Source organism: Helicoverpa armigera, chromosome 20 (assembly GCF_030705265.1).
Source record: "Helicoverpa armigera isolate CAAS_96S chromosome 20, ASM3070526v1, whole genome shotgun sequence".
In the NCBI taxonomy this organism is placed as follows: domain Eukaryota; kingdom Metazoa; phylum Arthropoda; class Insecta; order Lepidoptera; family Noctuidae; genus Helicoverpa; species Helicoverpa armigera.
This window is the reverse complement of record NC_087139.1, coordinates 8,512,726-8,536,490: the sequence shown is the minus strand read 5'-3', so window position 1 is coordinate 8,536,490 and position 23,765 is coordinate 8,512,726. Positions and strand designations below refer to the sequence as shown.

The following is a 23,765-nucleotide window of genomic DNA, read 5'->3' as shown; positions in this document are numbered from 1 at the left end:
GTTTGTTTTACGTGAAGGTTTGTTATGGTGGCGTTTTTTTGCCTATAAATTTTAAGGGGTTCTGAAAACGCTGAGGGTGGATTTTGTTACAGCGGCTGTCCTGTGTTAAAAAAGAAAATGTAAAGCTAAGCCATAGGAAAATTATATTTAAAATTATTAATAACCAAGAAAAAAGCTATTTTTTTTAATGAATTCTTTAGGTGGAAATGGTTTAATCAATAGCAAAAAATGTGTTTTCTATAAAAACACAAGTTAATAAGTTCAACAAATGAATGTGACCGCTATCCCATTTTCGTGTGAGGTCTCAGGAAATGAAAATTACGTCATTTCGTTAAAAGTTGACAATGCAGCTGTTTTACAAAAAATAAATGGAACCTGCCCAAATTTGGTTACCAAACGCACTTGACCGAAGTTTTTTTTTTTGTTTTTGATGTAATGAAAACGATACGCGCTTAGCAAAAAGTCATTTGTTTGTGTTCTGAGTTTCAGAAAGGTTTTAAGTTTATGCAGGCTGTGGGAACTGAGGATGTAGAAAGTAAATATGCACAAAGTAGGTTTTCAAAAACATGTGCGATGTTAAAAGTAGGTTTTGAAAACTATTCAAAATAATGTAAAAAAAAACTTTCAGAAGTATATAATACCTAGTAGACTTGATCGTTAACATAAAATACAAGAATTTACCTAAAGCTGTCTTTATTTTATGTCAGTACATTCACCACTCTTGGGAACTATTTTGCGTACCTGGACAAAAAAATTCCCATTTTGGACATTGATAGATTTTTTTCAAATCAGACCAGAAGTTCCTAAGACTAGTGCAAAAAATCTTTTCAGCTTTATGACATTAGTGCGACTTGTGCATTCAAACTTTTCAGCAATTAGTACCTACAGATTTTGATTAAATAAGAACAACAGAACCTTTAAAAATAACTGCCCTACTCTAAATTTTTATCGCAACATCTAAATCAAAGCCTTGGTTGGCGAGCATCCAAACGCATCGATTTGCCCCGGGATTGTTAATCACACTTGTACCATAACAAGGTTGTTCCATATTGTGGACACTTGTTAGGTCAACTTCTTGTTTTGTATTTTTAGTTGTAGTTACTATATCGTTTAGATTTGGCTTTAATTTGCTTTTATTGTTCGATTTTTGGAACATACTGTATTGTCAAGAAATGAAATCTAGAGTAAGACCAGAAATGATTAGTTGAGACTTTTGATTTCTGCTCAATATAATTCACTGTTGTTATATCTTTAAATATTAACCTGTTTCCAACTTTAAATTAGCCTTTACCTGCAGTTTTTAGGACTAGAGAGCTTGTACTTATCTAATTTTTTGACAGCATTAATCACCAGGTAATTTGTAACGTAGTAAATTGCCTTATTAGAGTGGCTTTATTTATTTTTATCATTGATATGTTTATGTACTCGACTCAACTTGATCTTAAAGTTTTTTAAATAAAACTATCTTTAACAGCAAAAAATAACAGAATTTTGCAGCAAAATTTGTCGGATGGCTGCAACAGCAAATTAACGAGCATTCTCATACAAAGTTAAACTTTTAAACCTAAAAAAGGTGAAGTAAAAACGGCCATTATAGTTGAGGACTAAAAGAAAATAAAACATCGGACCCTACAGGTTGCAAGACGGACTAACGTCTCAATCCACATCCATCTGTTACTGTTAGGGCTGCTACGATCCTCAGTTTTTCTTTAAGGGCATCTTTTGTTAAAGAAATAGATATTAATAGTTCTCTTTTTGTTTTTTGAGCTAAAATTTTCGGGTCTTATTAATCTGTCAGAGAATCATTTATAAGAAAAACAATGCGATGATATCTTTTGGGCAGATACATCCAATGTAAAGAACCCATGAATCCCAGTATTTTTCGCTATCCAGAGAAAGTTCTTTTGTAAAGTACAGAATGTACCAACCCTATCTTTAAGTTAAAACAAGTTATCCAACTAAGCAAACGAAATGTAAATGTTGTGTAACGAACGCAAATACTATGAAATTGTTAAGTTACTAAGATAAATACGAAGGGCTAAGCTGGATCTTGAAGCTCTCAACTTAAATGATGATGTCACGACTTTTAATCGACGCCTAACGTTTCAGAAAAGGTCTTTATAACAAAGTTTAAACAAACTTTACTAGACGCCTAGGAATCATTTTATTATTAAGAACAAACTTTTCACAAAATTCACCTAAATTAAAACCGTTAATTTCTAATATTTCAAACATCGCCAATTAAAAAGTTAAACTTAAGAAACTCGAAACACATTTCGAAGTTGTTACAACTTTAATAACTAATTCTTTAGTAGCAACAAAAACTTAATAAGTAAGGCCAACTATCGAAATTAAAAACACGACTGAGAATAAGTAATTTGCGAGCAAAAATCGACTTGGAATGATTCAATCAGTTTTTTTCCACTGATACCTATATTAAGGCTGTGTACATGTCTGCGATCACTAGAAAACGCTCGCGGCTATAAAAAGTGTATGCAAAACTTGCACCCATACCAAATGGACGTATGAAATTAAGTCATCACGTCTCCCTATGAGGGGTCTTCATGCTACTTCTCTTGTATATTTTAAGCTACACCATACCACACTCACTGTCAACGAAAACGAAACTCTAACACTACATGATAAAGCTGTTAATTCTCTGTTAAGCTGTTTATATTCGTTTTAATGGCGGAAAAAATCGCATCGTCATAGCGACGACGGTAAAGCGTGACGAATCGCGATGGAGACGTCAATTCCTTTACATTCTTAACAAAACCAACAAGTGAAGTACGACAAAAAAGACGAATAAAGGGAAGCAAAAAAGAAATGAATGTATAGCTACTGAGTGACGCCGGTTGTCGTTGAGGCTTTCTTTTAGTCTAAGGGTGACTTGAAGAGCTATCGACACTGTTGTAAAAGTAACTTGTTTGGATTCTGATGTTGATTTAGAAATTTCTATTCAGACCATTGTGTCTTGTAGTGTACTTGAGGAACGGGTACGAAACAATAGAAATGTAGTTCAGTTTTATGCTCTTGTTGTGAGTGGTAACGATTTTTAATGATGGAATAACTTTGGTAATACGCTAGAATAAAAATTACTTGAGAAAGCTGACCGCAAATATTTTTGATGGACGAGATCAGGAGGACGATGACAATGTAAGGGATAATACTAATAATATAACTGTGTGAGGTGGCAATTTCAAACACAACGTTAATAAAATAGAAGACAATACAACCAGCAGAACACAAAAAACAATAAAAAGCAACACAACACAAAACGAGGAAAACACCGATGCTTTCTTAAGTAACATTCCCCAGAATTATCAGGTCAACAGCAAAATAACTCAGAGGAACTGCCGGTACACAGGATTCTGCAAGATTACATCAAGAGCCGGCCATATAAATTACACTTACTGTGTCTCGTGGTACGTCGCATTTATTGTTTTTTTTTTTTTGGTGAATATCGTCGAGGTATTAAATACGGGAGTGTCAAGACAAATGAATTAATGTACGATTTGAAATGACGTTTAATTTTGGATAATGTGCGTGGAAGTTGGGTTAGGAGTTATTGAATTGAGCATGGCAAAGATTTTGGATAAAATTCCAAATTCATTCTCGATTGTGAAATATGGTATTAATAAGGGGAGTTGGAGATTCTGTCTAGGGTTTTTATGGAACACCGATGAAGACCTGCCGATATTATTTTAATGTTACTAAATGGATATTCAGAAGATGATGTGATTACAACTGAAACTGATTAGACTGGTAAACAATACTTACATAGTCAAGCCACAAATGCATAACCACAGTATAGGGTTATGCATTTGTTTGTCATCTAGAGCTAGAATGTATTTTTAATCGCTTACAATAATTTTAATCTATCTATGCAAAACTTAAGGTCGTATAAAATAATGTAGGTATGCACTTTCAGTTTGTAATTTCTGCTTCTATTTAGTAGGACCCATTATAATCTTGATAAATGACTCACAGATAATTTCTATTCATCATAGTTAAATTCGATACTTAATTGAACAACTACATAATTATCTACAACGAACAATAAACCTGTCTTATTATAAATTATTGCGTTTTCATGTAAATTGGACACAGTACCATGATAATTATTATTTGCAAAGTTGATAATTTTACATGCAACCAATTAAAATTTATCTGATGTTTTTGCTGTTGCAACTAATTGAATTGTTAAATCAATAATTATTTTTGGCAGTATCTATGAAATATGGTATTTTGTTAATTTCGATTTAAAATCATTATTTTGATTCACCTAATGTGTAATTGTTTAATATTATTACACTGTATAAAATATCTGTAGTAGGTATTTTATATTGAAATATTATAACTATTTTGTAAAATTTCCATTAGTGACAACCTACTTTTTTAAATACGATAATGTTTATTCAAATATTATTTAAGTTAGGTAAGTATCCATAGCTGCAAATTGAAGCATACTCCTAATATCTCATCTATTGTAGTAATCGTTGTCGACATCGCTTCTACTATTAACCTCATCTACAATATTATTATAGACACAGAGGTTACCTCCATCATCACAAACACAGTCACATCAACTCAGAATCAACACCTCACTTACAATTTCAACCACTACACCAATACAATATTAATTATGAACGACATCCATTTCCGTCCTCATTATGACAATTTGCATTCTAACAAACCCAAATTGCGCATTGTAACACTAACTATTTTCAACGTTAATAGACTCCCTAAATTAGTACAAATTCTGTGCTCACATTTGCATATTAAATCATGTTATATTTAGAATTCGTGTGACGCTCATTACGATAATTGGAAATGTTATTGTCAAAAACAATAATTTTCAATATTCCGAAATGAGGATGTTTATTTCTGTTTTCGATTGACACAAGCCGATTTTGTATTTGAGAGGACTCACACACTACAAACTTTTAGTAGGCCGATAGTTTGTTCGGGCTCATAAATCAGTGTGAAGATGAATGGCAATACGCACATTACAAAGATCGGGTATTCAGCCGGTATCAGACCAATCAAGATTTACTTTAAAAAAAACCGTTTGTCGACATCGGGTCAACTGTCGGCCGACTGTTTCTCTACTGTTGTTAGTCTGCAGTATGGTGGTAGGTACTCTAAATGTAGAATTTGCAAAACATAATTGTAGAAAGGGAATTATTCATTATTAGTCTGACCTTTGTTAATGAAATAATAGATGGCTTAGAAATTATAAATGGAGATGTATTTCATGCTGGCTATATTGCATACTAACAAGGCCTTTGATTCTAAATGTTAATTGTAAAAGGTTGAAACTAAATTAAACATCAAGGTAGAAGTTGTAGTGTAAAAAGAACCAAGAGAGCATGAAGAAGGGATAGCATTTCAAACATATATTAAAAGTCTGTAAACAAATTCAATAACCGCAATGTATCAAAAATAAATAATAATCTTAATCACATGCCTAAGTACACAATACTTAATCAAAAATAAAAACAAATTACGAAGAACATTATAATAAAGACATTTCCGTTTAAAAACACGATACAGCAAAATCGTACCCAAAATTATGAATGCTCATCGCGATTCATTTCAGTTGTAAAAGTTAAAATTGGTTTCAATTTATCAAATTGAAACATTAATTCAATTAACTGTTGCCGGTTCTATAAATTAACGTAAAGCATGCTATTCTAATTTTGTAACGTTCGTTTTTAGGTAGGAATTCTTAAGTTCATTAATGGGCCCATTGAATTTGAACTTTGTTGCTAAAGAGTTAGTGTTAAGATTCAATTGTTGGGTGTTTATTCTTAATATTGAACACTGTCTTAAATTATGGGGTAATGTATTATGTTACCTCTTAGTTTTATACATAAAAGCTATGGGTACTAATTAATAACTTTGAGAAAGACACCACATCCGTAAGAAATAATTTTGTTATTATATTGACTACAATTTTAGGACTGTACTCATGATTCGGTGTCATTTTATAAAAGCTAATATTGACAGAATTCTACTAATGATCGACCACTTATTTTTTATCATGAACAAAATATTTTTTCTCAAAACCAACACTCTTCAATCATTTTAAAATGAATATTAAAATTTTACTGAAAATCAATCTAATAATATTCATCACCGATAGTCTTTACGTCATCAATCACTACCCCTTCCCAGCTCTTTCAAATCCGAGCACGATATTAATCAACGACTGCTATGTTCATTTCAAAGCGGGTTTAGGAAGCAGAACCAATAAAGCATTGACTAATATTACCTGAGCATCACATTTGCATATCAAACGACGTCCCATAGGACACGGCTAATATATAGAGAGAGACAGAATTTGGCCATATTAGTTCTCTCGCACCGTTTAGCTGAACTTTGGGGGTTATGGTAGCAGATACAGCGAATATTTGGGTCAGTTTTGCATTTGTTATAAGGGCGGGTTTTATGTTATTTTCTTCTTAATTTTGCTGTATATTGTCTACTACTGATGTAAGGTACTATTGCAAAATAGCATCTAATTCATATAGTACAATAGAATTTTAAAATACTTTGTCCAATTTGAATCAATCAAGTATCAGTGTAATATATGGTTTGGTCAAAAAGCGATATTGGTATGGTACATGGAAATGGGTCTTAGAATCAATGACAACTAACACTACTAACAAGTCCTAAGCTGTAACCGTAACACCTAAAAATTCCCAACTAAAAAGCCGATGAAAAATCTAAAAAAAATTAACACAAAATCGATCCCCATGACTTAACACAAGCTAACAATACAAATTGCCTCAAAAACTTAAACGTTGATGATATCAAAACTTTAGCGAAAGAGAAAGATGAGTTTGAGAATTTAGGAAATTCTGATCGCGCATAACTTGTACCGCCAAAACTGGGGAACGCAGAGTACAGTGATAATTCATCAAGACATGATAAGACAGTGTTCTGACTTCTGACACCAATGTATTATATTACACCCACATTACTATGTTTAATGTTAGAACTGTCGCTTCTGATGTGTTTTATTAATAACGTTACTATGTACTGTTGGGAGATGTTTTGGTAATGACGTTTATTCTATTAATACTATGGTTGTCTTAGGGATAATAATGGAAGGGAAGTATTTTTGCTAATAAAAGTGATGGTATTAAAGGAGATAAAAAAGCAAGATGTGGGTTAGCTATGTTATTTGGTAAATCTAACACTTAAATAGTGTTGTCAATTCCAATGAAAAGAAAACCCTCAAAATGCTCTAAATAAAATCTAGCTTCGCTCATTATCTCTACAATAACTTATGCTAAAGATTTTATGTTCTTCCCATACAAATTTCATAGCCAGAAAACCATTATTATTAAGCTTTATGTTTTATAAGCCGCATTGCTATACGTGAGGACTTGTAATTGGCTTTCCGTAGTTTAGGTTGGCTTCTATTTTTAGTTAGTTTAAGCTGTAAGTCCTCCAGAGTGTAATAAATAAATAAATAAATAAATTAAGGGCTACCGTTTAAACTCGGCTTGTACTTGTAATTTTATTCCCACCGTTGGTGGTGAAACACACATTAACGTAGTAGGAACATTGTTTAAATATATGTACGTCATGTTAAATTTTCTAAACTTGGGTAATAACTTGGCTTCTGCGCCACGTAATTTTACTTGCAATATACAACTACAATATGAGCAACGTGTTCATGTTTAATTATTCATTTCTAACCAACACCTTCGTAAATGTTTAAAATATTTCAAACAGACGTTTTCGCATCAAAAATTTTGTAACGACATTTTAATTCCCATTTCTTTCTATAAGCTTTACAGAAAAAAAAACATTTCCTGCTCATTCACTGCAAATCCAATTATTCTTAATTCAAAACACGCACATTCACACAACACTTATTTAATTCCTAAAATGAATTCTGAACAATTATTATGACCGGAAACTTGGCTGGTTGGCGTGATAACGATCTATGATTTTTAATTACACCCAATAGGCCCCGCCTTGCCTTGTAATATATACCAAAATGTCCAATCAAATTAGCCAACGATGACGGAAAGTGTCATTGGAACAAACCCAGAGAACATTAATCACACCATTTATGATTTAAAATTTGTACCGGCCGTTGGAGTGTTAAAATTCTTTTTATTTTAAAATTTCAACGTCGAAAATTTTAAATTCGAATTGACAACGGTTTCGAATGAACGATTGAACGATCGAATGATTGATGAGTGAGTAGATACTTGATGGTTTCTGATTTTATTTGATTGCTTTGTAAGACAGAGTGTGTCTATTATTAAATGGGAACTGAAGTTTAATTTGTTTTGAATCAAACTTAGAGTGGAACGATTCAAAAAATTCCGTAAACGTGGTGAAGAGTAAGATTATTGAGAGCTAAATGTTTTTAGATTTCACATAAAACGTGCTACCTAAGCAACATTGTCCGAAGCACATAGAACTCTGTGTAAGCGACATTATTTACACAGTTTTTTTAATAAGAGTGTTTTAAAATCCTTTAGCTCAAAAAGAAATCTTCATAAAAGAGGTGACATTCTTTGAAAATGCTCTCCTGCGAGTTGTCGGGGCAAAAACAGGTCACCAAGGTGCAAAAGACACTGCAGCTCCTCCGTCAACGTACTATTTACACTGAATAAATAAAGAAGTAAATTAGAGGCAGCCCACAAACGTATAATTTCAGACTCTGCATAAAAAGAAATAAAAGAACAGATTAAAAAACATGTATAGACTGCAATTAACTCCAAACAAGCATCCTTCGTTAGCGCAGTTTTACCAAAAGAGGTTTTAACCGTTATATCTTTTTAACATAACCGTCTAACAAATTAAATAATAGACAGAAAAAAATAAAGAATATACCTATTACACGTACAGCATATAATTCACAGCTGCTCAGGCGGATGCCTTCACACAAATTATGATACAAAATAACACATTTCTCTCGCAGACACGACTGAATATAATATGGGGAGCCTCGAAATTAACCATAATTGCTTAATTCAGAAATGGACATAGTACAGTCTTGGTCAGAAGTATAAGTCGTAGGTGATGCACCCACACACACAAGCTATGCGTCGTATGGATGCTTGCAGCTGTGTGCGTGTTTGTTGTGAGCTCACCGGTTGAAGTAAGCCAGTAAGCGATGATCCTTCGTCGCGAGCGGACGTACGCTCAACACCGTGAAGTGTCGTGTTTTGTTGTGTTTCGAGTTCGTGTGTTTTAGTTTTGTGACGATTTATGAATGAAAGTTTTTGAATTATTGTAACTGATTGTTTGTAAAGTGATTTTGTTAAGATTTGGGTGTGTGTTTTGGATTTTAAATTTGATTTTAAGTGGTAAGTGTGACTGTGAAAAATATTTTTAAATTAGTAGGGATGTGTTACAATTGATAAAATAGATTTTCCAAAAGCAACAATTTTAAGAAATATTCATAAAAAGATTTTATATCCCCTTAAAGATCTGCGATTTAAAATTCTCCTAAAGCACTTAACACTTAGGGCCTTTTTACTTACATGAATATCAACACTATCCGCTGTAAAGCTTAGACGGTTTTCGTCTATTAGTATACAATACAACAAAATCATACAAATAAATTCGCTTCCCAAAATGGTATTACTGACCCATAATCTACACATTACAAGCACATTATTAAACCAGATCTTAGCGGCAAACCTTCTAACAACGAGGAAGACAAAAATATTAAAAATGATGCTACAGACGGAGATAGAATATAGAAATTCACGTCCATCTTTCAGGTAATAGGAATAACGTGTGAAGGGAATCCAAGTGGGTATCATTAGAAGTAGTTTTTTGTTCAGTTCTAATCATGAAATATGCTCTGTCATTGATTTGTGTAACATCTTCATATCGTTGGGATGAGTTAGGGGATCCAAAATTTCTCTTTAATGAGAGCGAATTTATAGATATTGACAATAAGAAGAGGATGTTGTTATGTTGAAGAGTTTTATGAATGCTGAATAGTTGATAAAACATTATTTGTTTCTAGATACACAAGTCTGTTTTTAAGTAGATGATATTCATGAAGTAGGTATGTAACACAACTTGGATATTGACTAAGGAAATATAAACAGTATATCTTAGTTTTTAACCTATACTTAAGTAAATTTCTTGATTGTACAACAAATTCAGAATGAAGTTGAGCTTGAAAAATATCCGTCGGCAATTTTTCATTAGGTGTCCATATACCTACACTGAGTTTAAAATAGAAGTTATTTGTACAATGCCTTTGATCTTAATACTTGGGAAGTGAAATACGACGAAAATAACTAAAATTGCCATTTAAGATAACCTAAACTTAAATCAAAATACAGAAGCTGATTTAATAGAGTCAAAGCCCACTAAAATTAGATTTCACTTATCAATAACTTCTGTATCTATTATTACAGACAAGACCTTTAATTGTAGTTCAGTCATTTATACGGTCTCAATTTTTTTTTTTAATTTTGACGCATAAAAAAAAAACTGATTTTAATTGATAATTTCAATTGAATTTTGACTCAACATTTATTTATTTATATAACTAGTGGACGGGCCATAGGCTGATAATGATCTTCAAAACGAATAATTTTTGTAAGGTTAAGCTAGACTTTCGTAGAAATTGAGGGAAACTTGAGCATTGATTTTTCAGCCATTGGAGACCAATGTTCATCCATCTTTATTATAGTCGGTCGACGGAAACGACCGAGTTGTGGTTTCTAGAAGGCATTGCTATGGTCTAGGCTATCAACATAACAACGTATTGCCAAATATCCATAGTAATATCACTTTAAGATATTACTATAGATATTTGGCAATACGATAGAATTATTCTTTTAATACCAAATATTTACTTTGTAACCGAAAAATGGTTACTTGTCTACAATTACAAGGCTTATGATGAATGAAATCCCAATATAAAAATGCAGAAAGCAATAAAGTTTGAAACAATGTCCCTAACTAAAAAGATCTTAAATTAACAAATTCAAAAGCTTCCAGTAATGATATAAACTTAAACCAACTTTTAAGTAGGAAACTTAAAAGTGTTGCCAATAAGAAATTTCAATTTTTTGGAAGACAATTTCATCTAGCAAGATTCTCAGAAACTCTCTCGTTATGAATAATAAAAATACAAAGTCAAGTACACGTTAATTTTTAACATTTCTCAAGCACCCGAAAATTTATAATGATGTTTTTTAAGGAAAAATACATTAATTATTGTCCATTCTCTTTTCAGATGCCGTGGCATTTCGGGATACATCGTTAAAAGGTTCGTTAGTCCAAATAAAATTATTTGTTTTATAGCACTTGAGAGTATTATTAAAAAGTAATAAGCGACAGGCGTTTCAATTAACGGCAATCGACGGCTAATTATATGGCCCTCTTTTATAGGAAATATCTGGATTGGACGTTTAAAGAATTATAATGGTTTCTGCTGCATTCATTTTTACTGCTGATTTATGTCCGATAAGTCTTTTATAATAAGAAATGAAGGATAATACTAATAAGGCTGAAATTACAGCGAATTTCGTGCGTTTAATTATAATTGCGATTTATTTCTCTTTAAAGTGGAAAATATAATTAATTTAAATGATCCATTTTAATTTATGTGTAATCATCACCTACCTTGCCTTTTTCCAACTATTTGGGATCGGGTTTCAGTCTGACCAGATGTAGCTGAGTTTCATAGAGAGACTACGTATCCGTCTTTTCCTCAACTCAGTTACCGAAAGCAACCCTGTTGAGACTGGTTGTCTAACTTTCTGGCCCCTGTCATGATTGCCAAAGATGTTCAAATGATAGCCCCGGACCCACAAACACCAATTCATAACATCAAAATAAATATATCCCTCAGCTAACTCCTTAGCACAAATAAACGAAACATCAGCTACACAGCGTACATTATACCGCAAGTGCACCCCTATAAGAGAAAAACATTCGCCCATAACAAGAGGCCGGACTAACCCAAATTTTTATTAGTAGCCAGCGAAATTATCATAAATCCAATTTTTTCTACCGAGCTTATTTTACAGGCCATAAAATTTTGTATTCTCATCTAACGTATTTTTATTCATACGTTTTTGAACGTTAAATTTGCGGGTTTTAATGGCCGACTGTAATATGAGTGGGGGTATTAAAGTGTGTTGTAAAATTGTTTTGTTTTCATCTTCAACTTCTTTTATAGTAGTTTCTTGATTGTTATCTACGTTTTTTTAATGTAGTTTGGATTTTCTTCAGGTTTATTATTTACCAGTTATAAAACATTCTCTTCATCAATTTCGTCTGTGTGAGTGTTAGTTTTATATGCGGCATTAATCAGAAATGCTAAAATATAGGCCTTAATAGTTACATTGTGTGCCCGCTTTTAATGTCATCTACAATATTCATAGTTTCAGTACGATTACCATAAATTATGTAACATATCAGCAACATCAGTCACTTTGATATACTAATTAGTAATACAAAGTCTTAATGCGGCTTTGATAACTAATTAAACTCACTCAGTACAAAGTGATATTATTGATTACTGTACCCAAGGGCGCCATCTATTATTTAAACTTGTTTGCTGCTTAGTTTCCGTTTGTTCGGCTCCATTTGAAGCATTTACATATTTTAATAGAGTTTTCGCACAAATACAGCATTTTCGATGCCCCGCGCAATTTAGTAGGAAGCTTTTATAAAGTATCATTATCGGAGCTGTAATTTCAACTTGTAATAATTATCTTTAGAAACGTGTGAACGGAGTCACGGGAAATTGCTAGTTAACCCAAATCGTTTCGCAAGCCAACGCGCAAAACGTTCAGGATACTTGGCCAAAACAATTTCTCTTTCTGAAAAAGAACGCGAAAATTCTTTCCATAATTATTCTCGCACTAATGTGGGGGTCGTAAACAGAATATTTTCGTTGTAAACAAGTTAAAAGGATGACGAACAGTCCAAGTTGCTAGCGTACATCTTGAGTTTTGGCAGAAGACAGTAAGCGAACGGAAATTAAGCGTCGTGCCTCGCCCATTATACTTTTGTATTAAGTTTATGACTTGCTTTAAGATTTTTTATTAAAGATACTGCTTACTTTTGCGCCTCTGTGGATTTTTCTTGATATAAATATAACTGTAAAGGAGTTAATATCTTCAAAATAATATCTCTACTTAACAAGATCACAACTCAATACATATGGAACCTCGTAATTTTTGGCCCCATATTTTTTTTCAAAACCCTCAAATAAATCGTAGCGCCAAAACGGTTTTTTCTATTTTACGATGAAATGTCACACAGTGGGCGTATAGTTTAGCCATATTAATTATGTGGACAAAAAGTTTGGTGACAGCACATCATCGTAAACCGCTTAAGTTTCTGGGAACTAATTCTTTGGCAAAAAATGCCCCAAGAGGCTTAGCATCCTACCGCTAGTTTCTAATTGTGGGCAAACGTGCATCTAATTTTTGACGGGAAGTCTTTAAACTATGTATAATTAATCTACCTACCAATAATTTTTTTTTTTTCTGTTGACTCTTATTAATATTTTTTAACCCCCGACGCCAAAACGACGGGGTGTTATAAGTTTGACGTGTCTGTGTGTGTGTGTGTGTGTGTATGTGTGTGTGTGTGTGTGTATGTGGCATCGTAGCTCCCAAACGGATGATCCGATTGTAATGCGGTTTTTTTTGTTTGAAAGGAATGTCAGTCGGGAGTGTTCTTAGCCATGTTTGGTGGAAATCGGTTCAGGTCTTCAAGGTCATCAGCTCGTATGTTAGGTGTGATAGGAATGTTACACGCTCAGTTTACTTGCAAGCATATGTGGGATCTGAAATTTGAAATACTAATGTCTTCTGCAATCACTGAGCTGGTCTGCTGCTAGGACACGAAGATAGGAGACGTAACCCTGAACTGCCTTTTAGTAAACCCATCGAGTTTGGGCTCGTTGAATTTGTCTTGACTAGTTCTCTTCATGTTTCTGATTGACGAGAACCTGATGCTGGAAATGGGATATGGCGGATGAAACCCTGGAATGTCGGAATTAAACGGATAAACCGATTTATATTTTTGCTGAAAATCTAGAATGTCCAAAGATTAATCTTTATTGTTTCTCAATCTGTGCAATTCTCCCAGAGCCAGTTTGTCATGAGGATTTTTAAACAGCTTCCTTTGGCCGAGATCGCATATAGCGACCCCATCTTAAAATAAAAGAAATTCAATGTAAAGGAAAAATTAAGGAGCTCCTTTAAAAAGCATGAAATAAAATTAAATTATAAATTTAAAAAAACCCCCTACCCAAAAAAGTACACAATAATTATGACAAAAGTTTAAAAACGCTAAACCCTATAAAAAGCAAAAAATAACTTTTAACACTACGTAAACTAAATTTTGACGTGTCGGGGGACCGCTTTTTACCTTCAAAAATACTTACATAAATCAAATGATACCTACCTAATTACAACATTCGTATAAAACAAACACGTATCTAAAGTAATGAATTAGAGCGGTCCCCCGACACGACAAAATTTAGTTTACGTAGTGTTAAAAGTTATTTTTTGCTTTTTATAGGGTTTAGCGTTTTTAAACTTTTGTCATAATTATTGTGTACTTTTTTGGGTCGGGGGTTTTTTTAAATTTATAATTTATTTCTGAGCCAACTCTTAGCTTGATGTATCTCTTATTATAAATATTGTATCTTTCTGTCCAAAACACTTTTCAATGTCAAAGTTAAATAAATGAGCTTAAAAGTGTAAATTAAATTGTATTTATCTAGCCTGAGAAAATGAATCCACTTCACCAATCAAATTCACAAAATCACATAAATTGAACTTCCAAACCTTTGCAACACCGCCAAAAATTCTTCCCGAAAGAAATATCTTTTTTTCTAAACTGGAGCTCGCTTATTACCACCGGTCGGACATGTTAAAACAGATGTTTCGTGCTTGACGCAAGGGTCAGGCCGGGTCGCCATCTTGGAAGTTCCCGCCAATCGCGTCCCTGTCAAGAACGGGAATATAATCACCGGCTGTGATTTTAAATGGAAGACTAAACATACTTGGGAATTTTCTCTCAGAAAAGGGATTTGCTGAGGAGTTATCTTGACATTTTTGATGAAGTCCAATGAGATAAAAATTTTGAAAAAAAGGAAAGAAATTAAAATTAAGGATTTAGATAAAAACAAAAAGGAAGTAGAATTCACACTTCATATTATTTACACACATTCAACATGAAAGCTACTGCACTTCCACTCAAAAAGTACAGGTAAAATACGTTCCGATTTAATGAATCTTTACAGTAATATAGCTTATGGATATATAGATACATAAGGCTATTTTTTATGGAGAAGCGAGATATTTAAGCAATGCAAACAGTCTTGCCCCAAAAAAAAAAATATCTGTATGTACTTTCCACTTAAGCTTCTATTTTTAACCCTGTCCTTTCGCGTCAAATTAACTTCCTAACAGATGTTACCAGCTTCGCTTGACGTATAGGTCAGTAGGGTCGCCATCTTGCTTTCTCCGCATCCCTGTCAACAGCAGCAAATAATTACCGCCGATGGCTTCAGTAATACGAGATCTGTTTTGAAATGAGAGAACTGGATTAAATTTGTTTTGACTCCCCAGGATTGATTTTGAGACGGCTACTTGGTGAACTTAGATTTGTATGCAGATCGGGAGGTAACGAATATCTGATTCTGGGTTGGAAGTTAGTTATTGATGGTATTTCAGCTATATTGAGTACCTGAACTATTTTGATTAGTTTTACGGTAAATAGCCTAGTATTGGGGGATAATATTGAGTTCATATTTTACTAGCACTTTATATCATTAGCATTGCATCCTATAGATACCTATTTTTAATGAAGTACTAACTTTCAGTGTTGAGTTGATTATTAAAACTTCTCCATAATTTATAAATTCTGGCTGTCATAAAACAAATTATATGACCATAAAAAATTTCACCGTAGCTTTTTTCTAATAGCAGAACCAATAAACTTGAGGATACAAGAAAATGCTAATAATGAACATAAATTATATGGTCCATAATTACTTGCTAATAGACCAGTTAAATAGGAAAAAATAACAAATTTAACAGCATATAATTATCTTATGTGGCCAAACCAGTCAGCCGACGATTAATCAAATCTTTCAATGAATTTAGACGTACAAAAATACGGTTAGAGAAATTTAAAATCATGTTTGCAGATAAAATTTCTTCTATAGCCGATGATTTACATGAAGGTTTCTTTAAAATTATTTAAAGTATAAAACTACGGAAACCATGATAGGATTTGAAAATAAATATGACATCTAAACACACCCATATAATAACAATAACTTGAACAATAAAATTTTGCTGACCATTTCTATAGTGCGTTCAGGCAAACCTTTATTACTTTCGACATTAAGCTTATTTTCCCTTAAAACTTTACTGGATATAAAATAGCAATACCAAGTCGGCACCTTTCGAAGGCACATAAACTAGTAACGAGCATCCCACTACATCGTTTACGTATACTACGTCATCAGTTTCAAGAATTGCGCACACAGCGAATTCAAATCGAGCTGTATCGTGATAATCTGCATAAATCCAAGAAACTTTTACAATCTTGACTAGAAAATCGCTCAAGAAGTAATTTTCGCTGAAACACTTAAAAATAAAGTACCTCTAGAAACTGTTATTAATGATGACGATGAAGAAAATAAAGGAGATCTAAATGTTGAAGTGAAGATAAGTCATAAAAGTAATGATAAAGATTCAGAAGTTAAACATTGATAAAGGAACAAAGTATTATAGATGCCGAACAACGGATCAACAGCCGATGCCGATTCGGTGCACCAATCATGGCACCTGTTTGGAGTCCCTATTTCATTTTTAATGAAGACGTTATATCCGCAGGTGTTCGATCTTATTATGTTGTTTAATTCATTCTGCCCTTTGTTTTCTTATAGACTTTTTTCTTCTTCTCCAACCGCAAAAGTTTTACTCCACTAAAATTTATTACGACACAAAGGTGCATTGTAAATCGCGTCGCTGTGAGGTTTAACAGATGTAGGTAATTAAGTTGTAAAGTTTCTACAATGTTTTTATGAGTATCAAGGGGCTGTTGATGAGGATGATCTGTAATTCTTTTAATGACGAATTAAACAATAGGGTCTTGATTGTTGTATGGTGTAGTAATAAATCTTTATATGTTACGGAATGTTCTCTTTTTAAGGCTTTGTTGTTAGAGTGTTGAAGTTTCAGATTAAATTGTTCGCTGACTTTTATTTAGTCAAGTAAATATTTTTTGTTCTTCTTGATTTTTGAGATAATCTAAATTGTCTTCTTGATAATTAGCCTTACGATGTACAAGAATTAGGTAACTAGTAACGAAGTGTATCCAACTACATACATACAATTGCTCAACAATCATTATTATTTTCTCATCCAATAACAGATTTATCTTCACAAATGACCCTTCAAGAATCGGATACGAGACACGAAAAATCACTGTTAATTATGACTGAGAGCTATTAAAAAATAAAAAATAACAAAGTACACATATCCGAACGTACTGAATCTTTTTTTTAACTGACAACTCTCCGGAGCAGCGTCTCGACATCGACATCGCTTTGCGTTTCGAATTTCGAATCCGTAGACGTTTTCCACATCCCTATCAAAATACGAACGTCATTTCAACCCCTGCGGTATCAAACAGAAACGAACTTTACACTGATAGAGATAAATGTCACATTCGATTGCTTATGTTCCTCAAGCAGTGACACATTGGAAACGGAACGAACTTGAGATAACACTCTGGATTCGATTTGAAGTTTCTAGTCTTCTCTCCAGTGTATTTTAAACTCTACAGAAATGAAGTTAACGTTGAATTTAGTTTGCAGTTTTCGGTCTGATCGGCTTGGAATAAAAGTTATTGAATGATCTCTGATTAGATGATTATCAGTACAGACGCAATGGGTCTTGCTCTGCGGTTGTAAGAACATTTTATATGGTAATTGAAATGTAATATAAGCATTGGATTTTGAGTTGCTTATCGAGTAGTTTACGATCGTATCTCTGCGCGACAAGAGCGAACATTGTTTTCGATAATTACGATAGTAGGTATCGATTTCTCGTATGGTAATGAGCGAATCTGATATATTGTTTGATGTAAACATGGAGCGATAATTATGGAAGCAAAATACAAAGCGACTACGGATATACGGTGAAATGTGAGTTGGTTTATTAACGCTAAACGGGATTTGGGAGTAAGTTTTGATTGAGTTGACATGAATAGTCATACTCATTTAGATAGTTGAATTGAAAGGATAGAATTTAAAAGGGTTGGCATGGATAAGCTAAGTAGCATAATAGGTGAAGATTTTGACAAGCAAAAGGTAACTTCAGAAAGCTCTTAATAAAAGGCGAGGTAAACAACACAGAGTGTTTACAATACCTTAATAAAATATAAATGTGTTGGCACTTCAAGGAAAGGTAAGCCGCTTCTCAGTATTTTTGAGTTAGCTGAAAGGAGCTAGGTTTTACCACACCTTAGCATGTGTTAGCGAAACTGTGCATAAATGTTTACAACTCTTGCTGTGTCTAGTGTTTATTATACAGCCGTCTGTCTGAAAATACTTGCTAATCAGCTAAAAGTACTGTTAGGTACTTTGTGTACTAGACTACGTAATTCTCCTATAGTAGTAGAATCTTTAGGATTCTTTCTTTGGTAGCCTAGCGACTACTGCTATATAGCTATATCTGAAGCTTACTATAATCCTCGATTAACTGAGATTTTTGTAGCCTTATATACCAGTAAGTAGTAGTCTTTTTGTAGTTTTCTAGTTTAAGAAGCTTCAAAAATACATTGATAGGTTAAGCAACGGAGTCGAAAAACTGAAACTTGAAGCTGCAATTACAGAATTATTATTTGTAGAAGAAAATGTTCAACAATGAAGCATAAAGGTGTCTAGATTTTATGGTTACTATAGTAAAGATTAAAACCTGTCTCAAGACAAATATTATGGGCTACAGCTGGTGCTTGAAACTTTAGAAGAAAATCACTATTGTTTAGAATGAGCCATTCTATCCAAGGATGGTTTATGGCAACAAAAGATTTAGTACCTATTTCATTTCCACTAAGAAGTTATACGCAAAAATTCTCCGTATCAAATCCTAATATGTGCAAAGAATTTTTTTCCTCAAAAATAATGTTACAACTTAATCAACAGAGTGTTATACAAAAACTTTGCTAAAACTAGTAGCCCCAAATATTACAAAAAGGACCAACCTGACCGCTTGGCCCAAAAAAGGAAAAAAAGGACAAAAGGTCGGCAGATGTGAAACACAATTAATTTTATACATCTCTATTCGAAGGAAACCATTATTAAGATTTGACGCGTTATAAATTTTTGGGAGTTTTTGTTCAACATATGCTATGGTTTTATTCGCTTTGAGCAATGCCTTTTGAGGTGATGATATATTATAATATAGAAAGTTGTTTTGGTTTTGGGACTTGCTAAAATTCTTTGGAAAGAGGGTTTACTGCAGTCTCACAAAAATAGGAAGTATAATATTTTAAATCAATGACATGATGAATGAATGAATGAATGAATGAAAGATTGAAATCGTGTAACCTATGTCAAACTTGAACCTCCCTTTTTTATGAGTTAGGACCTATCTATATTAAATTTGTTATTTACCTAAAAATAAAATTTTCTTGTACCATTCATACACTTAGTGCAACTGCACCAATATGCTAGAGGTTATTATACTATGAAAGCAATAAGTAAAAAGCCCTGTTCCCTTTAAAATATTCCGACCAATAAAATAAACTCAAAAGAATTTTAGCATTTATTAACACAATACCTTCATTAGCAACCGCATTTTATTCAACACTAAAATGTCATTAAAGTTCATAAAATATAAACAAATAAACGACAGATGGTTTTATGTCCCTACGATATTTCTATTGTATTATATTTTAGGGTCAATTATTCCAAGCTTTTCGTGGACCTTAATGCCTTGTAATAAGAACCATTATTACATAGTGTTCACTGTTGGTCTTAACGTTCACAATAGAACGATTTGTGCAAAATTATGAAAATAACAATAAAGTGGATATTGCATTCAATTTTGATTTACTTAATGCGATAATAATGCAATGTACATGGGGTGCTTTCTGATTATTATTACACGGTTGTAATAGTCAATTATTATTACATTAACTTTCAATTAATACAAGTATTTTTCAAGGTAGGGTCCGTCAACGATTTCAATATTTAACCATCAGTCTCTAGCATTTCCACAGTTTTATTTGGAGTCGAAGTAGCATGTTTTCTTCATCCATACTCTTCTATAAGCCGTTATCTCACAAGCTACATTCTTTCTAACCATGTCGACTTAACCATAAATAAATAAATTATACCTGAAATTACTAATATTTACCGAAAAAGTTTAACAACCAGATGCACAGCAAGTCTCAAATATCCATATTCTCAAAACTAACATAAAAACAAAATGAGTGTATCTTTAACAAAAAATCCGCATTATACTTCGGCGCTAAACTTTATTATTTTAGGAGCGTGGCGCCTAGCATATGTTGCTAAACAAGACTGTTACGTTTCAATAGAGCTACGTTTACGACGCCACTAAAAAAACTTGGCTAGAGCTGCTCTTGAGCAAAAGGTTCCTTATATTATAGCGAACAAAAATAACCACTTCTCTGTCCACGAAGTAGACACAATAGTAAAACAATAAGTGTGTAGCAGGAAAGTTATTAAAGTTGAATTTTGGGTGGTTGTAGACACTTTAAAGAATGGTCAAATAAAGTTAATGAGAGTAAAGACATTACACTTCTTTGTGGTCAGCAGAAGGATAAAGACGCTGTGATTCATGTGGTTTTGCCATAAGAAAACGAAAGTGTTGAAGAAGACTATTATAGGATTCAAGCTAAAGACAATAATTGAACACCTGGTACTAACCATGTAGATAAACTTAGACGGAGAACGCGGCTTTTTACGTCTAAAACGTTCGTAGTTAACAAAGATGTTAACGTTTCGAACGAAGAGAAAATAAACTTGATAGACATGAACCCAAATATATATTTTTCGAAAATAAAATTTAAATCTTATTGTCAACGTCAAACCATGAACCATAACCCCATCCAACCTACGGTACCCTAAAAATGAATAGTAAAATTCACCCTCAGCACCATAAACCGTGTTTACCATCGCCACTTGTCAGAATGACTGTAAGAAAACAGTTTTGCTACCATTTTATTATCTTTTTTAAGGGCCCGTTTAGGGGCCTTTAGCTGAGATTAAAAGTATTGTACGTTTTTATTGTAGTCAGAATTGATTCATTAGTCGACATATGTTGGGGTAGGTCTGGTCGTGTTAACTGTTGGTGCTGCTGATGAATTTCGATTTTTATCTGGTCATGCAGGAATGAACCACCTTTCAATTGATTGAAAATAAACTGTTAGGTTGGTAATTGAATTTGTGTGGTATCCTATCCATCAAGATTTGAAGAGATTTTTTTGTTAATTAACAGTTTGTTGTTTTAAAAACTTCTCTAAAAGATACTTGGACATAAAATGACACTGCAGACAATAAAATTTATGCATGTTTTATTATTGCTTTCAATTTATGAGTGTCTAATGTCGTAAGAAATTCTGTCTTGATGACACACAACAATTTTCATAAAATACACTTGAAGTTATAAAACTTATACACATGCACATTCAGACTCGGATAGAAATAAAATTAACTTCAGCCTATTAAATTTTCAAACACCTTCCACGCATTTACTGTACTCTTAACAAAATATGGTCCATTGTTTCAACAGTACTTAAGAGAGAAGACCAAAGTATTTATGATAATACTAGGCATAATAGTAAAATGGATGAATATGTCTGAAATACAATGAATGCTTAAATCTGAAATGCCGAGTAATGGAAAGCCTGGAGTGCTAGGATAGGTACAGACGAACCACTTTTAATAATTTTGAAACGGATAATATACGTGAGATTTAAAACAATTGTGATGAACAGAACGCAAAAGGAATTAAAGAAAAGAGAATTCTGAAAGTAAATAATTGAGAAATCAGTGTGATAAATGAACACTCCATCAAAGTTGTCGCTATTAAAACTAAAGTACATATACAGGTAGGTGCAGCAATAACACTCAATCTAGTACGAACATCCTTTCGAATTGGTACTAACCCCATAAAAGGAAAAATCCTAATAAAGCCTGCTATTTCCTCTCCACTATATTACGAGCAGACAATAACCGCAGAATTGTTGCTTCGTCTGTACTTGATTCTCTCGTATCGTAAAATACTAACAATAGGAATAAAACCATTTAATTTATCTCCAAAGCGAAGGTCCCCGCTGTCAAGTTTCTTTTGTGTTGATCATTGTCTCTACTTCAACTGCCATTCGTAAAATCTCTAGGTATTTTACATTGGTATCGTAAAACAAGATATTTATCGAAACTTTCTTTTTATTTTGACTTGAAAATTTTGGAATTGTAAATAACGTATGGCACAATATGATTATATTATAAGCTTATCTCTGGCTTTGGAAAGAAAATTTACACTGTATATCAAGGCGTTTTTTTATTCTACTCTAGCAAATTCAATCTGGTAACTGGTTAGAACTTAGTTATCATTTCAGACCTCCTTCGAGTCTTCGCTATCGCTCCATATTCCAGCAAAAACCTTCACAGCATCATTACTTTCTGCTTCATCTAGTAATATCATTATCGACATAATAATCTGACGTATATCATATTTAAACAGATCATCAACACTTCCCAGCCGTTTTTATAGAGATGCCGTCGATTTACTAATTTGAAGCTCCATCAATCATTTTTGTAAGAAACGCAATCTGCGCCACATGCTACGGCCGAGATTTTACCTGAACCCAAAAAAAAGGTGACAATAACTTGAACGCTAGTAAAATAGTGAGACATCTCAATTTATTGGATACATCCCTCGGTTTAAAGGCACCGATTTGTAGTTGGAAGTGGACAAAAGTTTTCGGAATCATATATCTGTTGAATCTTTTGATAGTGCCGGTCGAGCGAAAACTTTGAGACATTTTTGCCACATTATTTGTTACTTGCGATTCTATGATATAGCCATAAAATCTGTTTGTGTGACATCTATAGAAATACTGTATAAGATTAAATAATACCATATCTGTGTCTCCTTTTCAATGCTATGCAACAAAGAACTAGACATGGGATAAACTGTGTTGATGGAAACCAATTTAACATAGTCAAAGATGCCACTGCAGCAATAAAAATAAATAAAGATATTTTACTTACCGAAGTTTTCAAAGAAAGATATTTTACTTTCAAATAGAAAAGCTCGGATCTATTTTCTCATGCCGTTCAAACGTTCCATAACATAAGCAAAACCAGTAGTTCAAACAAACTTCATCAAATTTTAAGTGCTTACACGGCCCATTGGCTTGCGCTCCACCGTATCTCCAAATTCTTGCATATAAAACAAACTATAATTCACTTTATCGGTAATCTAGAAGCCGTCAAACAGTCTTGACAACTCATTCGACGTCTCGTGGTGTGAACAGTAAAGGATAAATTATGCGTTGGTGACCAAAAATTTCATCGCACCCAGTCCCCCGTGACTTCTTAGAAATTATATATAGATTGGTATCAGTTTTTTCGCTTTTGTGTTTCCGTACCGCTAACGAAGGCCGTGGTACCTGTTTATTTTTTTGTGACATCCTCAGAAACGTTGCGTGCCCATGTGAGGGACAGTTTTATCGATGACCAC

The 23,765-nt window shown here is 33.1% G+C and overlaps 1 protein-coding gene across 4 annotated transcripts in view; it reads left to right on the top strand.

The window, feature by feature from the left end:
- The window catches only part of LOC110378817 (uncharacterized), a 165,276-nt gene that overhangs the window by 78,773 nt on the left and 62,738 nt on the right, over positions 1-23,765 (top strand). For 3 of the 4 annotated variants that reach the window (XM_049848909.2, XM_049848907.2, XM_049848908.2), the window contains one exon: positions 11,240-11,272. The gene's annotated coding sequence lies outside the window, so the exon portion shown is untranslated. Of the gene's footprint in view, positions 1-9,146; positions 9,342-11,239; positions 11,273-23,765 lie in introns of those variants that run through there. The other variant, XM_021338230.3, reaches the window with a different exon arrangement.